The 19,993-nt window shown below is 40.3% G+C and overlaps 1 protein-coding gene and 1 long non-coding RNA gene across 4 annotated transcripts in view; one reads left to right on the forward strand and one right to left on the reverse strand.

The window, feature by feature from the left end:
- RGS12 (regulator of G protein signaling 12) overlaps window positions 1-19,993 on the forward strand; it is a 154,524-nt gene that overhangs the window by 81,435 nt on the left and 53,096 nt on the right. The window lies entirely within an intron of this gene.
- LOC142012938 (uncharacterized) lies at window positions 14,195-14,759 on the reverse strand. Its single transcript, XR_012645504.1, has 3 exons — window positions 14,729-14,759; window positions 14,527-14,597; window positions 14,195-14,242 (listed from the first exon to the last, which is right to left on the reverse strand). It is a non-coding gene; the product is annotated as an uncharacterized LOC142012938 (long non-coding RNA).

Raw genomic sequence — 19,993 nt, forward strand, 5'->3', positions numbered from 1 at the left:
CCTTCCATCTTTCTCCGTCCAGTGTGGAGTGGCTTAGTTTCTGTAGACAGCTCTGCACCAGTCTATTATATTGTGTACATTCTCCGTGGGGTCTATTTGAGCCATCCATTATGCCGAATACCAAGGTCTTGACTTTTTGCTTGTCATTCATTCTGCAGATATGTCCAAATAGTTTTGTAGCTTCCATTGTATAACCTTCTGCAGTAGGTTCTATTTCATCCATCCTACTCTCAGGATCTTTCTATAATAACTTCTCTCAAATACCACTCTCCTTCTCTTCAACCCTTCCGTTATCACCCAAGTCTCATATTTCTACAACTTGCTGCTGAATAAACACATTTGCAAGATCTTCAGCTTCATTTCTAAGCTAATTGCTTTGCTTTTCCAGATCTTATCCATCGCCTTCAAAGTCGCTCTTGCTTTCGCTATTCTAGTTGTTATTTCCTTCTTACAATCTAGATCATACGTCATGTTGCTCCCCAGATTCATGAGCTTCTCTATGTTCTCTAGTTCGATCACATCTACACTGATCCTTCCTATTTCCTTATCTCCCAATACCATTGTCTTTATTTTATCAATGTTCATAATCAGTCTGTACCACTTCCCTTCTTCCTCATTTAGCACTTGCATCATTCTCGCTAGCTTTTCTTCATTTTCTCTACGATAACTATATCATCCCTGAACCTCAAGTTGTTAATTCTCATCCCGTGCACCGATATCCCTTTTACCTCTTCCTTGATCTTGTCCATCACTCTCTCTAGGTGCGTGATGAAGATAATTGGCAGTATCGGATCTCCTTGTCTCGTACCTGTACTCATTCTAAACCAGCTTCCCAACTCTCCACATGTTCTCGCCACTCCCTCCATATTGTCATTGATAGCCTTCAACAACCATATCAATCTTCTATCCACTCTGTACAGCTCCAACACCACCAAAGTCACTTTCTGATCTATACTGTCAAGTGCCTTCTAAAAGTTGACAAAGCACTTATAGATGTTCTTTTTCTTTCATTGAGCTTACTCCGCTGTCAATCTTAGTGGCAATATCTGCTGTCTGGTACGTCTATCTTTCCTGAATCCCGTTTGCTCATTCGCTAGATGTTCTTCTATCTGCCATCTCAGTTTCTCAATCAATATCATCAGCAGCACCTTGCCTAGGTGACTTATTAGTGCAGTCGTTCTGTAGTTCTTGTACTTCAGCATGCTTCCTTGTCCATTCCTTAGGTGCTTTCCCTTCTTTCCATGATATATTACATGGCGTATTTCCTGAATCATACTTTCTTCACTGTATTTGATCATTTCTCCCATGATCTTATAATTTCCAGGGCTCTTGTTGTTCTTTAGTCGTTTCACTGCACTTTCTGTTTCCTCTTTCAAAATATTGGTCTCATTCTTGATGCTCGGTGGTGATATGTCTTTCAATTCTTTGATCAGTCTCTCTGTGACACTTGGGCCCAACTGCAGTTTGTACAGATTGGTGCAGTATTTTGTCCATCACTGCACGGCCTTCTTCGTGTTCATGAGCACCTTGTTCGTATCTTTGATCGTATCTGCTTTGGTTGCCACTTGCTATTAATATTCCTAATCACTTTATACACTTCTCTGGTCTTACACTCACCATAATACCTCACTGTATCTTCACAGTGCTCCTCTAACCATTTTGCCTTATCCATTCTGGACGCTTTCCTTACCTCATTGCATTTCACTCCACAATGCCATTCCGCCCTCTCGGAAACATCCCTTCTGATCTCCAGTGCTCTCTTCTCTTGGACCAACTTCAATGTCTCCTTTGAAATCCCCTTCTTAATGATCTTCTCTTCTTCTGGAACCATCTGATCAATTGCCTCTTCTATCGCTGTGGCTATCCTTCAAATCTCTTATCTTGGTCTTTCTCTGTGCCCGCATTCTTGATCTTCTCTCTTTGAGCGCTGCTCTGTATGCATTCGCTATTTTTTCCTCACCTACCCTTGCCACATCTCTTCGTTTACTGAACTGTGTCTTATACTTTCTCTTGAGTTTCATCTTGATGTTTGCAATCACTAGACTGTGGGCCAAGTCCATATTCACTCCTTGGAAAGTTTGGCACTGCTGTACTGGTGTTATGCATCATCTTCTTGTCAAGATCATATCTATCATGTTCTTGGACTTCCCATCTTTTGATCACCATGTTCACTTCCTATAGTCCTTTGTTGGAACCTTGTGTTGCAGATCACCATCTCATGCTCCATTGCAAACTCCTAGTAGTTTCTTGCCTCGTTCATTTCTTTCTCTGTATCCAAACCCTCCCATGACTCTCCCGACTGTCATTATCTGTTCCAGCTTTTGCATTCCAGTCTCCTCTGATGATCAACAAACACATCTATCTTTGGTATCTCCTCCAGCATCTTTGTCAAGTCTTTCTAGAATAAAGCAGTCTCTTCCTCCATGATGTCTGATGTGGGTGCACACACCTGAACAACCGAGATATTGAATGGTTTCACTTCAAATCTCGCTACCATCATTCTCGCACTCACTGGTTTGTTCCCTAACAATGCTCCTCTAGCTCTTTTGCTAAGAAGGGAATCCAACTCCTGCCTCATGATTTGTTTTGTTCCCTGACCAAATGACTTCACAACTGCACATCTCTCCTGTTGTGGTCCAGTGCATCTCCACCAGTCCAAGTGTATTGCATTGGTATCTCTCCATCTCCTTTCCAAACAGCTCTAACTTTCCAGTCACCCACAGCATTTGGACATTCCACCTTCTGATTTATAGTATATGTGTTGGTTGTAATTTTCTTTTGGTAACCAATTTATGAATCCAAGTTAATTGACATCATTGATATCACGGAGCTTGTTTATCTTGGTGATGTCCGAGCTGGCATCTTTTATCAGTTAGTCATAGTGGCATCAGATTTCATTTGTATTGTTGCTTTACAATCAGCGCATCGAGACTCACCTGATCAACGCTTCTCCTTCATCCAGGTTTGGGACTGGCAGGGAACTCCTAGAGGCTTCATCAAGGAGTTTTTCTTTAATTACTGTATGATATATACTGTTGGTTTTTTTTTTGCCAAAAAGACACAAACATCTGTTTAAGAAACACATAAAACAAAAGGAGTATTCCAAAGCTGGAGCAGGGTAGAATTAGTTGCCTGTTTTTCGTATTTTTTTTAATCTAAATGGAAGAGTAGCAAATTATATTCACAGTAGCACTCATTGATTTCTTCTCTATTTTTCTTTGTTATTTTTAATTAAAAACTAGGCCTGCTTGGGCCTCAGCCAGAAATAAAACCTTAGGCAAAGTTCACTGTATCATTTTGCTAGCAGCTGACTTAATCCATCAGGTATTTTCTCTTCTTCATCTGTCATCACTGTCAAAGCAGTTGAATAGGAGGTAGAACATAGTCTGTTCGGAGCCCACCCACTAATTGGCAATAGGATAACAGGGGAAAAAGCAGTTTGCACCTACTCCATCTCTTATTTCTTAAAAGTAGGCTATATCTTTATCTTCACTGTAAAAAGGTAGGTTTTTACTGCGAGTAGGCTGTCTTGATGGAATATTCTCGTGGAAACAAAGTGCGGGTTCTTTTTACTTCAATTATAGTTAGTCAAGATAAAAACCCTAACTGAAAGGTTTAGGATTGACCTTGACTAACTTCAGTGAGAAAAAACTCTAATGGGTTATCTGTACTATTTAGGTGTTGTAAGTTTCCCATTTCAGTGTAAAAACACATCATCTTATCTTCAGTCAAGACATAGCCTAACATACTGACTGTATTTGTAGGCATATTAATTTGAATATTGTATAGCCTGCCAATTCCACAAGAAGTGATTTTTGTGTCTTTAAAGAGTTTTATGTATTACAAATTTGTTGGTCTGAGAAAAATTATATACAATTTATATAATATACAATGAAAAGTATTCATCCTGCCCTGGACATGTCTAATCTCCACTGGCTGATGAAATGGGACCCTGGAATTAGCACTCACTTGATGGGCACGCCAAGTACAGTTTACTTCCATTACTAAATTTTATTAGAGATCTCTGGCTTGTCATGTTTTGCTCCTCCAGTATTGTTACTAAAGTTATTTTCAAGTCTAGGGATAATTGTATTTTCTTAATTAATACTGTAGAATTTGGTGGAGTCGTGAAGTCTGAGGGCTGTGTAGGTTGCAGAGGTAAGAGAACAGGTTGTAACTTGCACTCAGTATTCTGTTGAGTTCTGTATCTTAATATTTTAACTGTCTTTTCAGTTAGTGCTGAAAATTTAACAACAAACACAGTGGATCCTAATTTTTGTACAACAGTGTAAGTTGTATGAAGAATAATGTTTAATAAATGCTGAGCTATGTAGATGGTAAACTGGAAATATAGGCTCCAAGAGGAGAGAGTGAAACCAGAAAAAGTGGATAGAAATAAAATCTTAACTCATTTCAGCTAGCGCTGCACTAAATATGATGTTCTGACTGATGTCTATGTGACAGTTTCAGACTTTTACTTTCTTTGAAAATGTCACAGCAATGAATTTTTTATATTTGTTTTATTTCAGCATTTCATTAGAAGTTTCACAGAATTACATATTCTGGACGTGTTCAGGTTAGAGACTTTTGTACCAGTGTAACAGTATTAATATAGTTATATAGTTTAAATTTCATTTATCTATATAAGCCATGTATGTCAGTATTTCCACTTTTAAAAATAATTATAGGTATTTACATCTATCCTTGCAACTAGAGCAGAGCACGCACCAACTTTTGTCCCAAATCACTGGTGCTTCATGTTATGTAAAATCTTTACATTAGTGCCTGGCTTTGGATTCTGATTGCTTAAAGCCGTATTGAGCCAGATGTGTATTAAGTCCAAGTGTCCATGTTTGGGTTGTGACCAGCAAAATACAAAGATACATATTCGCACAGGCCAAATTTTTCAAATTTGGCTACCTTCATTTATGTACCTGAATCCAAATGTAGACAAATAAATAGCTTGATCTTTAGGAGTGCTTTACAGCCTCTTTACTCTTTTAACTTAATAGACTTTGACAGGGGTTAAAAACCTTTGACAGGGTTTGAGCACCTCCCAAAAGTAAACCTCTTATTTAGGTATCTAATTTAAGACTCTCAAGTTTGAAAATGTCATTTTCTTCCAGGAATGGGAAGAAAATGACCAATACAGGGAAATTATAGTTAAGTATATTTCCCTTAAATTGTTGACAGATATATGAAAATAAACTTTACAGGCTGTTGCTGAAGGAAGGCTAAACCTATAACCTCACTTTCTTCTTGATTTCCTCTCCTCTATCCTTCTGCTTCAGCTGACCAGTTGCACTTTGTACAAGGTGGAAGAGCTCTTTTAACTCTAACTGATTTGAAGCTGAATTTTGATTTCTCAACAAATTCCCAGTTCACATATCAAATTCAGTCTTCAGGGCAATAAAAAAATTCCAGCATTTTTAGCATTCAAAAACTGGCTCAGTTTCTCTTCTGTGCTTATCAGTGGGGAACTATTAAAGGCAGTAGCCAATTAGAACAGTTGGATTTATATAACTGGTGTGGAGTTATTCAGGAAAAAACTGCACATAAACTATTCTCTCCCTTCAGATTGGCTCATGGTGATCTGCTAGATAACAAGGATTTGCCTATTAAATACTAACTGAAAAATAAACAAAATCTGATTTGCCGAATGACTCTCAGCTAGTCAAAATGCAGAAAATAAAATTGAGAAATGAGGTTATTGGTATGGATCAATAACTATACAGCTTCTTTGCTCTCAGATCTGCAGAAACCATTTTATTTCACTATCACTGCAGGTAATGCTTCTCTGAGATTATGTCTATAATAGCCTTCTCTCCTCACATTTCAAACTATTGTTACCACTTGTACAGCAACAGTGGGAACATTATCATCAGTCTAGTGCAAGTTCTGGTAGTGTTTTAAACACTGTGCTTTTTAGGCCAGTGCAGAGATACAGTAGTTAAAATGCCAGCTGTCCTCACTCCACTCTCACCATGTGCAGTCACTGATGGGATTTTATCAGGGGGAAATTTTAGGCATAATATGGTGGTGACAAGATCAGTGGATATACATTTCATCCATGTGGCCTTACTTCTCAGACGTGTACTGGTCTCTGAAATACTTAGACAGTAGATAAGTTAATTTAACACTTCAGAATTTTCAAGTATGTAATTTCTGACCTGACAAATGCACCTCAGGGCTGTGTCTACACTTGCATTCCACCTTTGAAACAGGCATGCAAACTGAAAATGCAAATGAGGCATATAGTTACATATCTGGTGCCTCATTTGGATATTCTTGTTTCAAAAGAAGAAAAGCACTGTAAACACAGCTCTTTCAAAAATAAGCCCCATCTTCAAAAGAACCCTTCTTCCCATGAAAACAGGGAAGAAGGGTTCTTTTGAAGATGGGGTTTACTTTTGATAGAGCTGTGTCTACATTGCTTTTCTTCTTTTGAAAGAAGAATATGCAAATGAGGTGCCAGATATGTAAATCTCCACCTCATTTGCATTTTTATTTCCCTCATCTGCGTGCCTCTTTTGAATGAGGAATGGAAGTATAGACACAGGCCAGATGAGTTCAACAAAGCTGCTGTCTGTTGTTACTTTATACGTTCAAAGAATAGTAATTGCATGTATGTGAATGTTTAAGCTCCAAATTTTGAGTTTTTCTAAAGTACTTCACTGTAATTGCTACTGCTTGTGAATTTTTTTGTTGTCCTCATTACCAGAGCCAGTTTTATTTTTTCATAAGTAGTCTGTTTGAAAAGCTTAAAAGGTTTACAACTGCAAAGTAATGTAGAACTACATTTTTAAAACAGGACCACAGAAGGTGAAATAAATGTGACTTTTCTAAAAAGCTGAAAGACTATTCTTATCAATGACTTCTACTTTAGATCTTATACCACTAGCCCTCAGTTACAGTAGATGGAATCCACTGTAACATAAATAATTAAAGCTCCTTTAGCAACAGTGGTGAAAGGTCTTTTATTTAAATTATTTATGCAGCATTTTATAGTGCTCTTTGTTAAGTATACAGTTGATTTCCTCAGCTTGAAGCCGTGAGGGAAAAGAATATTTTTTTTTCAAAAGTTTGTAAAAGGGCTGTCAGGAATTGTTGGAGGAAAAGACATTAGCTTTATCCAGGACAAAGGTACAAAGGAAAAATGTCCCCAGCTGAGGAAACAACTTTCACCCAATGTGCTTTGGGCAATTATAGCTGAGTTTATTATGGATTCAGAAGGATGGTTTTCAGTGAATGGTTTGAAGTATTTGGTTAAATGGCACCACAGTGGCTCTTACCAGCTTTATCCAGGTAATTTCTTTGGTGATTATGTAAAATATCTTCATAATGTGACTGAAGGTATTTTGTAATTACCAGTAATGTGCTGAGCTGCTCATTATAAAAAAGTTAGTCTGAAATATTTATGTAGATTCTATTAACAGATGCATCACTGAAACATATTCTAACTTTATTTTTCTGCAAGTTTTAAATCAGTGTTTCAAAAACAGGTTATCTTCTTAACACTTCTCTATATTTAGTTAATAAGAATCATGTATGTTCTATGGAATAGTACTATATTATAAATAAAATAGAAGTTACTCAAAAGTTGTATTGTGCTTTTATGAAGGATTTAGGTTTGTATAGATTTTAAGTGAGTTAGCCCATCTGTTACATATGTATCCAAATTAAAAGAAAAAAAAATGAAAGGGACTGCCTGTACAGGGAGTGGCATATTTCCTTCTCTTAATTTTAATGTTTTTGAAAAATTGGGAAACTTCCTATATAGAGATCATGATGTGTGCTGTCTTTAAAGAGCATTAGGTTGCTAGATGTTTTATGGATAGAGTTCTGTTTCTCTCCTTAAATGATGGAATGTTTTAGTGTCAGCACTGTGATGCAGCTGTTTACAACGAAGGTTAACAGGCTTCTGTGTTTTGAATTATCTATTTAGATTTGACTGTAGTAGAAAACCAAAGTGGCAAATTGAACATGACCTGAAAAAAAATTGTCCAGAGTGTGGACTCAAGTATTGTTGTGATCCAGGTGCGAGTTAAAGAATAAAAGAAAGAGAGGATATTGTTTGTTGGAAGAAAATGAGGAACAAAACTGCAGTTGCTCCTTTGAGAGATGGGTAGCAGTGGTCCTAGAACAGGATGCGGTAAAATGCAATGTAAAAATGTCCTGAAGCATCATAATTCATAAATAAGGCTTGTCTCCACTATCAAATGGATTGACGCTCGATTTAGTAGGTCTAGTGAAAACCTGTTGCATCAGTGCTTGAGTTAGTGGGTGTGGTGAGGACCTGGTGGATCGACTGCTGATCACTCTCCTCTTGACTTGGATACTCCACTAGAACAAGATGAATAAGTAGGGCTTGACAGGATAGTTTCTCCATTCTACTCAGCGTGGTTTGGACCCTGCAGTAAGTAGATATAAGCTTTGTAGATTTGAATTATGCTATTAACTTAACAAAAATTGTGTATTTTATATAGACTTGTCCCTGTAGTGTACACCTGCCCGTAGTCAAAGATGTTTGGCTGAGAGGAGTAGTTGGTCAGCTTGTAAAAAAATCTAGGAAACTCATGTAGATGACTCTTCTCCACATCCTTTGCTGTGAAGATGAATGAAAAGAATTCATTTTGCTTCTCTGCAACAGCCCATATTCCTTCAGTGTGCCCTCAGCAATTTGATTGTCCAGTGGCCCACTGACTGTTTGGCAGGCTTCATGCTTCTGATGTACTTTTAAAAATCTTAAACTACCTTAAACTGCTGCTTTTGTAAACCACAAACCACTTGTGAGCACTTACAATTAAACAACAGTAGGTTTATTTAAGAAAGAATTATGATTTAGTTATAAACAAGAGAAGGTGATGCAAATACTAAACAAAATAATAAACTACAAACCTGATTCTTTCTTATTTAATAAAGTACTCCTCTTTCCCTACCTCTCCTGCCAAACTTCAGTCTTCAGTCTGCTGGAGAGCTGGCTGGCTTCATGGAACCAGGAACCAACTTGATGTTCTCAAGATTTCTTATGAATTAAAGGGAGTAGAGGACTTTCCCCTACTCTCTGTTATATTTTAGTTTCTGATCATTGGCAGGGCAAAGCTCTTGCATTGTTGTAATGCTCTTTTTTAACTTTTAAAAAGGTTTTGATTGATTACAGTTGTCTCTGATGGTTTTCCATTGCTAGTTTTGGGACTAAACTAGGCTGTACAACCGAGTCTTGTATTGCAGGGCAGGGTCCTTGTGGCATATTATCCCCATGTGCTTAGGGGAAAATTGGTCACATAAAGTATACAAATACATTAGTCCTTAAATTTACCTGTACATATATCTCATAATGATTCTGACTTTTGATAAATTGTAAGGTATCAACAGAAACCTTGTTACTTTTTTAATGGATTGATACTCTTTATACATGTGTTTTGTGCAATTAATTTATCACGTCTCAGGTGAAAACTGTTTGCAAAGCTTAGGGGGTCTATTGCCAAGGAAATTTGTGTCACAATGAAGTATTAGGGGAGAGAATTTAAAGGATGAATCTGACTCTGTAGTAGAGAATGTAATTAGATGTGCCTAGCTGAAAGGATTTGTGTATACAAAGTGGAAATGGAGACCATGGAGGCAGTAGCTAGGTATAACAAAGAGCTAGCACTTGCAAGCATGAAAACAGGGCCTGGAATAAAATGGTGAAATCTGAAGGTCCTCCTAAAACTGTTTTGAGAGGAATTGTGAGTACTTCTTTCACAAACCATTTGGAGATAGGTAAGGAGATAGGGATTCAGAGTTAGGAGGACATAAAAGACCTAGTGGAGACAATACACTATAGAATGTTTAGTCTGTGCACTCCTCTTGCTATGTGTACAACTCCATCAGAGGTCTGTGCAAAATGAGATCATTTTTAATTTGTAAATACCTACTCTGAAATTACCTTAATCTCAGTTAAAGAAATGGATCAAGGCACAGGAAAGTAAAATAACTCATAGCATCTATTCATACTTCTGGAAAAACAGTCTTGTCTATGTAATCAGATTAACATAATTCATTGCAGAAATCTGTGTAGATTTTGGAAAGACACCAACTGAGCATGTATCTGAGGACTAGAAAGGAACTTTCAGGTTAATTGTTCCTTTTCTGAAATAATCTGAGTCTGTTAAATAAAATCTATAACTCTGGGACTATTTTAAGATTGTTCTTATGTCCCAGATTAACTATTTGGGTGATGCATGCCATCACGTAAAGAACGAAGAAAATTAGTTCTCTGGACACATTGTAGACAGTTCTGCTTCTCCCCTTAACCAAGAAAGATGTTCTTTAAAAACGTGTCGCAAAAATAGCATGTGTGTCTTTTTTCCTCTGTATTCTTTTGGCCTGCTATTATTTTGAGGGGTGAGGAAATTGACATTTCTTCTTCGAGGAGTGTCCCTGTGGGTGCTCCAACTAGGTATTATGGAGCCACTGCACCTCTCATCGGAGAATTACATTAGCAGTTCCCTTGGTGGGCTTTGCATGCTGAGCAGCTGGTGCGTGCCTAATGTTGCGGCTACTGTGAATGCACAGCCTGCCAACTCCTCATTTCTTTCTCTTGCTGCCATTAGCCTGGCTGGAACCCATTGCTGCCCCGTTAAATTTTCTCTCCTCAATATTTATAGATAGTTTGTTGTTGTTCATAGTTGTAGTTTGAGTCTTAGGCTGTGTCTACACTACAGCATAAAGTCGATTTTAAGGCACTTAGCTCACTTTTACAATGTGACTGTCTTCACTGCAAATACCATTAGGTCAGTTTTAAGGAGCTCTAAGGTCATCATTTTTGCATCAACCATCTGATGCGACATAATGCCACGTTTGAATTTAAAAGATCAGATTAAAGCTAGCGTGGAAACAGTGATTCTTTAAATTGATTTTATTGGCCTCCAGAGATATCCCACAAAGCACAGAATATTTACATTCTGTCTGCTTTCACCTCCCCTGCTCTCCAGGGCTACATCTACACTAGCCAAAAACTTTGAAATTGCCATGAAAATGACCATTTTGAAGTTTACTAATGAAGCGCTGAAATACATATTCAGCGCCTCATTAGCATGCGGGTGGCTGCGGCACTTCGAAATTGACGTGACTTGTCCAGATGGGGCTCCTTTTTGAAAGGACCCCGGCTACTTTGAAGTCCCCTTATTCCTATGAGCAGATGGGAATAAAGGGACTTCGAAGTAGCCGGGATCCGTTTGAAAAGGAGCCCCATCTGGATGAGCTGCGCGGCGGCGAGCTGCATCAATTTCCAAGTACCACAGCTGCCCACATGCTAATGAGGTGCTGAATATGTATTTCAGCTCTTCATTAGTAAACTTCGAAATGGCCATTTGCATGGCCATTTCGAAGTTTTGGCTAGTGTAGACATGGCCCAGATGTACAGGAAGTAGGAAAAAGAAAGCCCAGCATTTTGAATTCATTTTTATGTGGTCAGCATGGCTATTCCATTTGGCCACTTTAGAGAGCCCAGCATGGAGCCATCAGGAGAGCCAGGATCATATTTCAGCTGGCGGGTTAGCCCCTGCCCCGCCACACCATGTGGCTGCTTGGCTGTGGGGACCAGCATAGCAGACAGTTCTTGCTGTCTCTCACTTGGCCTTACAAGGATCCCTGGGTGCCTTACAGAGTACAACACCCACAGAGGGAGCATACCCTGCAACTGTAACCTAGATCCCATATATCCCCAGGTACGTCACCACATGTGGATGTAGAGGAAGGCTCCAAGAACCTGATGAAGGAATCAGCACCTAAATCTGCACTCCCTGCTCGTGTGTATCATCCTTTTGAGATGATACCATAATGCCACCTCCACTAACAACAGGAAATGACTTTAGGTCATATCAAGAGCTATTCAGAAGGATGGCTTATTGGTTGTGAATCTAATTAGAAAAATCTACCTGAAATGCGTTATGCTGTGATGGACATTCTTCAGCCTCTCCCACAGATAAATTGGCAATCCCCATGAACCTGGCAATGTTGGATCAGGCCAGAGCTATATGGCAGACCCTTGTTACCACACTGCCCATCTGTAAAAGATCAGACATGAAATTCCATGTATCATCCCAGGGTGCAGACTTCCTTTTCATCCATCCTGCTCAAAGTTTCCTCTTAGTTGATGTAGTAAACCAGAATGATCATCAACATTTTGCCTGCACCACACCTTATGATATGGAGTGGAAAAAACTGGACCTTTTTGGATGGAAGGCTTATTCATCAGCCTCCTTACAGCTACACATAGCTAACTATATTGCATGTCTTGCAAAGTACACTCCTAACATTTTTGCTCAAATGACAGACTTTACTGATCAATTGCCAGACTCCAAGAGGGACCAGTTTAAACACATCCTTAGCAAGATAGCATTTAATATCCAGGACAGCTCAGCAGATACTGTTGCTCTTCCATGTCAACAGCAATCATCATAAGGAGGGCCTCATGGCTTCAGCTCTCAGGCTTCCCCAGGGAGTTGCAGGCTATGGTTGAAGATCTTGCCTTTGAGGTTTCAAAACTCTTCTCCCAATCCACAGATACCGCACTCCACAAGTTAAAGGTTTACCCTCAAAATACTAGCTATTCATATCCCTATAACAAAAAAAGCCAGGGTTCTTACTTTAATCAAGTACACAAACCACAAATGCATTATGATCAGAGATGGAGGCAAAGACAAAATAGATAGTTACAGCAAACCGGCCACCACTTGGCCTTGTCTCAGCCTTCTACCTCTAGGAATATCTTCGGAAATCTTGGTTGAGGAAAGCCAAAATCTCCAGCCCCAAAATCTCCAGGGCAGTCTCAAAATCCACTACCATGGTTTACAAACAGACTCTGACACTTCTTTCTGGCATGGAGCATCATTACCATAGACGGATGGGTGCTTGAGATAGTGCTCACAGGCTACTGCATCCCCTTTACATCTATCCCCACTTCCACTACCCCATACCTGTCCCTCTTCAGGCGCCCATCTCACAAGGAAGCTATTTTCAAGGAAGTCCAACACCTTCTTCATCTGGGTGCCATAGAATCTGTTCTAGAAGAACATGGGAAAGGGCTTTTACTCTCAGTACTTCTTCACAACCAAAATGACCAGAGGGTGGAGTCCTGCCCTCAACCTGCACAGTCTCAACTGGTATATCTGTATGCATTGCTTCAAGATGGTGAACCTCCCCACAATAATTCCTGCCTTGGAGAAGGGATACTAGCTAGCTGTGCTCGACCTCCAAGATACCTACTTCTTCATTACCGTACACCCAGCACACAGGCAATTCCTGTGTTTTGCGATTCTCAAACAACATTATGAATATATTGTACTGCCATTTGGCCTGTGTACTGCTCCTCATGTATTCTCTAAGATTCTAGTGATGATAATAGCTCACTTACACAGGAAGGAAATAGCATTTTCCTATACCTAGATGGTTGCCTTCTGAAAGGGCCCTCTTTCCCCGTTGCAAAGGAGGCAGTTGTGATATACAAGTCTCTCTTCACAGAGCTGGGGCTTCAGCTCAATCTTCAAAAGTGTTCACTACCCCAACCCAGAAACTGGAGTTTATAGGCGCCTTCATGGATTGCACAACAGGTACAGCAGTACTCCTACTTCAAAGATCAAAGGCAATTGTTGATGTAGTACACTCTGTTAAAATAGCTCCCAGACAACAGCAAAGACATGCCTGCAATGGCTCAAACATGGTGGTGGTGACATTTGTGGTCCCTCATGCATGTTTATGCATGAGGCAACTTCAGTTGTGGTTATGCACTGTATGTAAACCTTCACAACATATCCAAGATGCTGTGATGTGCCGCTCAGGATTAAACACTCGCTATTGTGGTAGATAACACTGGACAACCTACTCAGAGGAGTACCATTCCTAAAACCACCTCCAGCAGTAACAATCACAACAGCTGGGGTGCTCACTTGGCAGGACAAGCCACTCCAGACCTGTAGTTTCTCAAGGAATCCAGGTTCAATATTAACCTCCTGGAACTCCGAGCAGTCTGCAGGGCATGCTAACAATTATTACACATGATAGTGAACAGAGTAGTATTAATGGACACTATCATGTTTTATATAAACAGACAGGGAGAAGCCTGATCATATCCACTATGCATGAAGGCAATTGAACTGTGGGAATGGTGCATCCCACACAATATAACTCCTATTGCAACTTACCTCCTGGGCACAGTCAACGCCCTTGCAGATGATCTCATCAGACACTTCATCAACACCTGCAAATGGAAAATCAATCCCAGCTTCTTGAAACCAGTATTGGATACCCCAACATACATTTGTTTGCTTCAACAACCATACCAAATGCCTACTTTACTGCTCAAGAGCAGGTCTGGGATCTCACTCTCTGGGGGATGCACGCTCAATTCCATGGACTGCTTCCCTTGTGTGTGTATTCCCACCACTACCTCTCATACTTCGTACTCTCATCAAAATAAAACAGGACAGAGTGAGAGTAATACTAATAACTCCAAGCTGGCCGAGACAACCTTGGTACTCTTACCTATGACACATGAGGGTGTCCCTTCCCTCGAGATTCCCTCCTACTCAGCACAGCTCCAACTCCATGTTTGCCTAGTATAGACAATTTACACCTCAGAGCTTGGCTTGTAGATCACCCACTCACGTCATTAGAGCAAGCATATTAGCCACAGGCGCAACAGATACCTCTTAATTCCTGCAGACAATCTACAGGGACAACTTACAATCAGAAATGGCACCATTTTACCAGATGGCGTGCATATCTGGAAGTATTTCGTACTTTGTCTTGTATTCCAAATATTCTCCAGTGCTTGCTTCACCTCAGAAAGTTGAGATTTCCACTCAGTTTGGTCAGAGTTCACTTAGCAGCTATGTCAGGTCTACACCTACACGTGGATGGCTCTTTGTTGTTCAATCACCTGATTATCCAAAAGTTCCTGAAGGGTCCACAGAACATGTATCCTCCCATTCTAGACCCTATACCAGCCTGGGATTTAAACCTGGTTCTGACTACCCTCACAAGAAAGCCACTCGAACCCATGAAAATGTATTCCCTCTGACACCTCTCAGTCTAGACAGCGTCTTCAGCTGCAAAAACCTCTGCTTGTGAAGTGGAGGAATTGGGAGCCCTCATGTTGGAACCTCCCCTGTATGATATTCCAAAAAGACAAAGTGTTGCTTTGACCACACTCCAAATTTCTTCCTGAAGTGCCTTTCCAGTTCCACTGTAATGAACCCCTGTACATAATGAAGAACCTGTGTAAACAATGTGTTTCCTGTTCTGAGAAGCCTGAAAGGCAACAACTCTGTGGGCTCTCTCCCTAGATGAACTTCATGAAGACTTCTTTAGTTGGCTTCTCCTCTGTTTGCTGATCCCTAGGTTTGCAACTGGCTAGGTTTTTTCGATATAGCTGTAGACTCCAAGCAATTGTCCTGTCTCAAAAGTCTCAACTAGTTCACTCTTCAGTCCCACAACATTCAAGGTTCACCTGGAACAAAGCACTCCCAGTTCACACTTTAACATCAAATAATCGCTGCACCTACCACCAGTCAATCAGATGGTCACAGCAGACAGACCCTCAGATATCCACCCCATCTGCTGACAACACAATCCTCCTAATGCAGTTCCTGCCTCATGTGTCTCCAAAGCAGATTCCCTGTTTTCTTTCCCCACTGTTCATTTCTTTTTCTTGAGTAATAACTGCTAATTTAGACTGCATCATTTTGTATGTGAAGTTTGGAATATGTGCATTGCTAAGTTTACATTTATCAACATTGAATTTCATCTGCTATTTTGTTGCCCAGTTTTGTGAGATGAATTAGTAAATCTTTGCTGTCTTGTTTGGATCTAAATAGCTTGAATATTTAATGTCATCTGCAAACTTTGGCACCTCATGTTTCACTGCCTTTCCCAGATAATTTATAAATACATTGAACACCACAGATTCAGTACAGATCCTTGGCAGACCTCAATATTTATCTTTCTCCGTACTAAAAAGTGAACTTTTATTTGTACTTTTTGTTTCCTATATTTTAACCAATTACTGATGCGTGAGACAACGTTGGCTCTTATCCCATGGCTGTGTACTTTGCTTAAGAGTCTTCGGTGATCTTGTCAAAGTCTGTCTGAAAATCCATGTGCACCACTGTATCATCCTTGAATATATTTTGACCCCCTCAAAAGATCAAATTGCTTGTTGAGGCATGATTTTCATTTACAAAAACTAATGACTGTTCCCTGACACATTGTGATCATTTGTGTGTCTAATATATACACGATCCATCCTTGTCCACATGCTTGTCGGTCCCTTAAAGAATTCTAATAGATGGTGAGATATGATTTCCCTTTGTAAATGGCATGGTAACTCTTCCCAAACATACCGTTTTCATCTGTATATCTGATAATTCTGTCCTTTAGTTTGGCCAGTGAATTTGAGTGTACTGGCCTGTAATTTCTAGGATTGCCTCTGAAGCTTTTTAAAAATGCATTACATTATCTACTCTACACTCCAGTTACAAAGATTTATTTAAGTGGTAGATTACATATTACAGTTATTTGTCCTGCAATTTCATGTCTGAGTTCCTTCAGAATGCTTGAACAAATACATAATAGCTTTCAAGTACCTAAAAGGTTGTTGAAGAAGGAAAGAGAAAAAAATATTTTCCTTAATCCATGATGGTAGGACAAGAAGCAGTGAGCTTAAATTGCAGGAATAAAGGTTTAAGTTGGACATTAGAAAAAATTCCCTAACTGTCAGGGGGGTTAAACACTGGAATAAATTATTTAGTGGGATTGTAGACTCTCCAACATTGGAGATTTTTAAGAGCATGTTAGACGAAACACCCGTCATGGATGTTGTCTTGGACCTGCCATGATTGCTGAAACAGGACTTGATGACGACTTGAGGTTCCTTCCAGTATGATTCTCTGAACACCGTCTTGCCTGGTGACTTATTATTGTTTAATTTATCAGTTTGTTTCAAAACCTCTCCTACTGACACCCCAATTTGCACAGTTCCTCAGATGTGCTTTCTAACTAGAATGGTTTGTTCATGGTAATCTCCCCTCCCTAATGACCATATCTTCTTGAGAGCTTCCTTAGCACTTCAGTTGTCTGATGGTGCCACTAACCATTTGACAGACTTTATGCTTCTTCTTGGAGTAGTGTCCCCGTGGGTGCTCCACTCTGGGTTTCAGTGCTTCCTTGCAGCAGCGCTTGGAAATTTGTCAATAGCTGTGGTTTCCAGTGCTATGCATGTGCACTAGCACCTTCTTGTGCTTTCTGGCACATGCACAGAGTGGGCCCCTTAGTTCCTTCTCTACTGTTCTCAGCAGCAGGTGGAGCTCTTCTCTCTCTCTGGAAAAAAAATAGCTAGATTAGTTTATTGTTCTACCCTTTCATTATAGATCATTCCAAGTTCGTTACTCTTGTTTAAAAAAAGAGTTGTGAGTAGTCAGAGTAGTTTTAGTTGCTGTGTCATCCCCATGCCAGGTTCCTTGGGCTTCAAGCGGTGTGCAACGTGCAGGGAAGCCATGCTTCTGATGGCCATGTGTCATTCATTAAGTGCTTGGGGAGGGTCATCAGAGGATGCCCCGACACCCAGAGTGGAGCACACATCTTGAAGAACCATTGTTACCACACAAGGTGAGTAACTTCCTCTTCTGATGTAAGAACATAAGAATGGCCATTACTGGGTCAGACCAAAGGTCTGTCTAGCCCAGCATCCCATCTGCCAACAGTGGCCAGTGCCAGGTGCCCCAGAAGGGATGGATCGAAGACAATGATACTTGTCTCCTGCCAGCCATCTCCAGCCTTTGACAAACAGAGGCCAGGGATACCATTCCTGCTCCCTGGCTAATAGCCTTTTATGGGCCTAACTTCCATGCATTTATCTAGCTCTTCTTTGAGCTCTCTTAGGCTTACGTGTACACGTGCACGCTACATCGAAATAGCTTAAATAACTTCGACGTTGGGCAGCACCACATCAAAATAGGCGCTGCGAGGGAACGTCTACACGCCAAAGTAGCACACATCGAAATAAGGGTGCCAGGAACAGCTGCAGACAGGGTCACAGGGCGGACTCAACAGCAAGCCGCTCCCTTAAAGGGCCCCTTCCAGACACGCTTGCACTAAACAGCACAAGATCCACAGAGCCGACAACTGGTTGCAGACCCTGTGCATGCAGCATGGATCCCCAGCTGCAGCAGCAGCAGCCAGAAGCCCTGGGCTAAGGGCTGCTGCCCACGGTGACCATAGAGCCCCGCAGAGGCTGGAGAGAGAGCGTCTCTCAACCCCTCAGCTGATGGCCGCCATGGCGGACCCCGCTATTTAGATGTTGCGGGACGCAGATCGTCTACATGTGCCCTACTTCGACGTTCAACTTCGAAGTAGGGTGCTATTCCCATCCGCTCATGGGGTTAGCGACTTCGACGTCTCGCCGCCTAACGTCGATTTCAACTTCGAAATAGCGCTCAACACGTGTAGCCGTGACGGGCGCTATTTTGAAGTTGGCGCCACTACTTTGAAGTAGCGTGCACGTGTAGACGCGGCCTTATAGTCCTATCCTTCACGGCCTCCTCTGGCAGGGAGTTCTACAGGTTGGCTGTGTGTTGTGTGAAAAAGAGCTTACTTTTATTAGTTTTAAACCTGCTACCACCATTAATTTCATTTGGTGTCCTCTAGTTCTTATATTATGGGAACAAGTTAATAATTTTTCTTTATTCACCCTTTTCATACCACTCATGATTTTATACACCTCTATCATATCCCCCCTCAGTTTCCTCTGTTCTAAACTGAAACCTCTCCTCGTATGGGACCCATGCCAAGCCCCTAATCATTTTAGTTGCCCTTTTCTGAACATTTTTTAGTGCCAGAATATCTTTTTGAGGTGAGGAGACCACATCTGAATGCAGCATCCAAGATGTGGGTATACCAGTTTTATAAAGGGGGCAGTTAAATATTCTTTGTCTTATTTTCTACCCCTTTTTAATAATTCCTAACATCCTATTTGCCTTTTTGACTGTCGCTGCACACTGCGTGGATGTCTTCAGAGAACTATTCATGGTAACCCCAAGATAACTTTTTAAAACAGTTAGTTTGCAAGTCTTTTTCTAATTGCTCTTCAGGCATATTCATATTCAGAAATACATTTCTGTAAAGAATATGGAGGTACAACATCATAGTATATTCTTATTGTTGACTTACTATTGTTCAGTTGTAGAATTTCTACCCATAAAGATTCTGTGGTAGATAATTCATTTAAGATTTTTTTCTGCATTTGGCTTTATGCTTTCTGTCACATTCGCTAACATGGTCTACTGTATAACTCCTGTATGTTTTGTATCCAGGTATTGCCGTGTTCCATTGATTATTCGTATTTCATCAAGTTGCTGGGCTGCCAACTTACTGCTAGGCACTCTAGTTTACACAGTTTAGCATTTGTATATAAGCACTTTTATGTTTTGTCAATTTTCCATTTCTTTCCTTCATGTGTTATATTTAAACAGGACTCTTATGTTTGATGGTCTAGATGGTGTTTGGTCCTTCCAAGAGGGCAGGGGACTGGACTCAATGACCTCTTGAGGTCCCTTCCAGTTCTAGTGTTCTGTGATTCTATGATTCTGTGATTTTTCCTCACTAGCTACTATTTGTATTTACCAACTTCATTCCTACTTTGTTTAGGAATATAGTGTTTCCTTTTAATACGTTTATCTATAAGGAATGTCTCTTCCCAAACCATGTTGTCTTTTGTACCTATCAGCTCTCCCCCAACTTCAGTTTAGTACATCATCTTTAACCTTTTCACATTTTAAATTTTACATGCCAGCAGTCTGGTTCAATTTTGGCTTTAAATGAAGCCCATCCTTCCTGCATAAGTTCCTCCTTTCTCCTAAAGTCCCCAGTTTCTAATAAACCCAGAACCTTACACCATTATCTCTTCCACACATTGGCAATCTTTAGACTGCAAGTTTTTTGTCAACAAAACAGT

The sequence above is a fragment of the Carettochelys insculpta genome, chromosome 4 (genome assembly GCF_033958435.1).
Source record: "Carettochelys insculpta isolate YL-2023 chromosome 4, ASM3395843v1, whole genome shotgun sequence".
Classification (NCBI taxonomy): Eukaryota; Metazoa; Chordata; order Testudines; family Carettochelyidae; genus Carettochelys; species Carettochelys insculpta.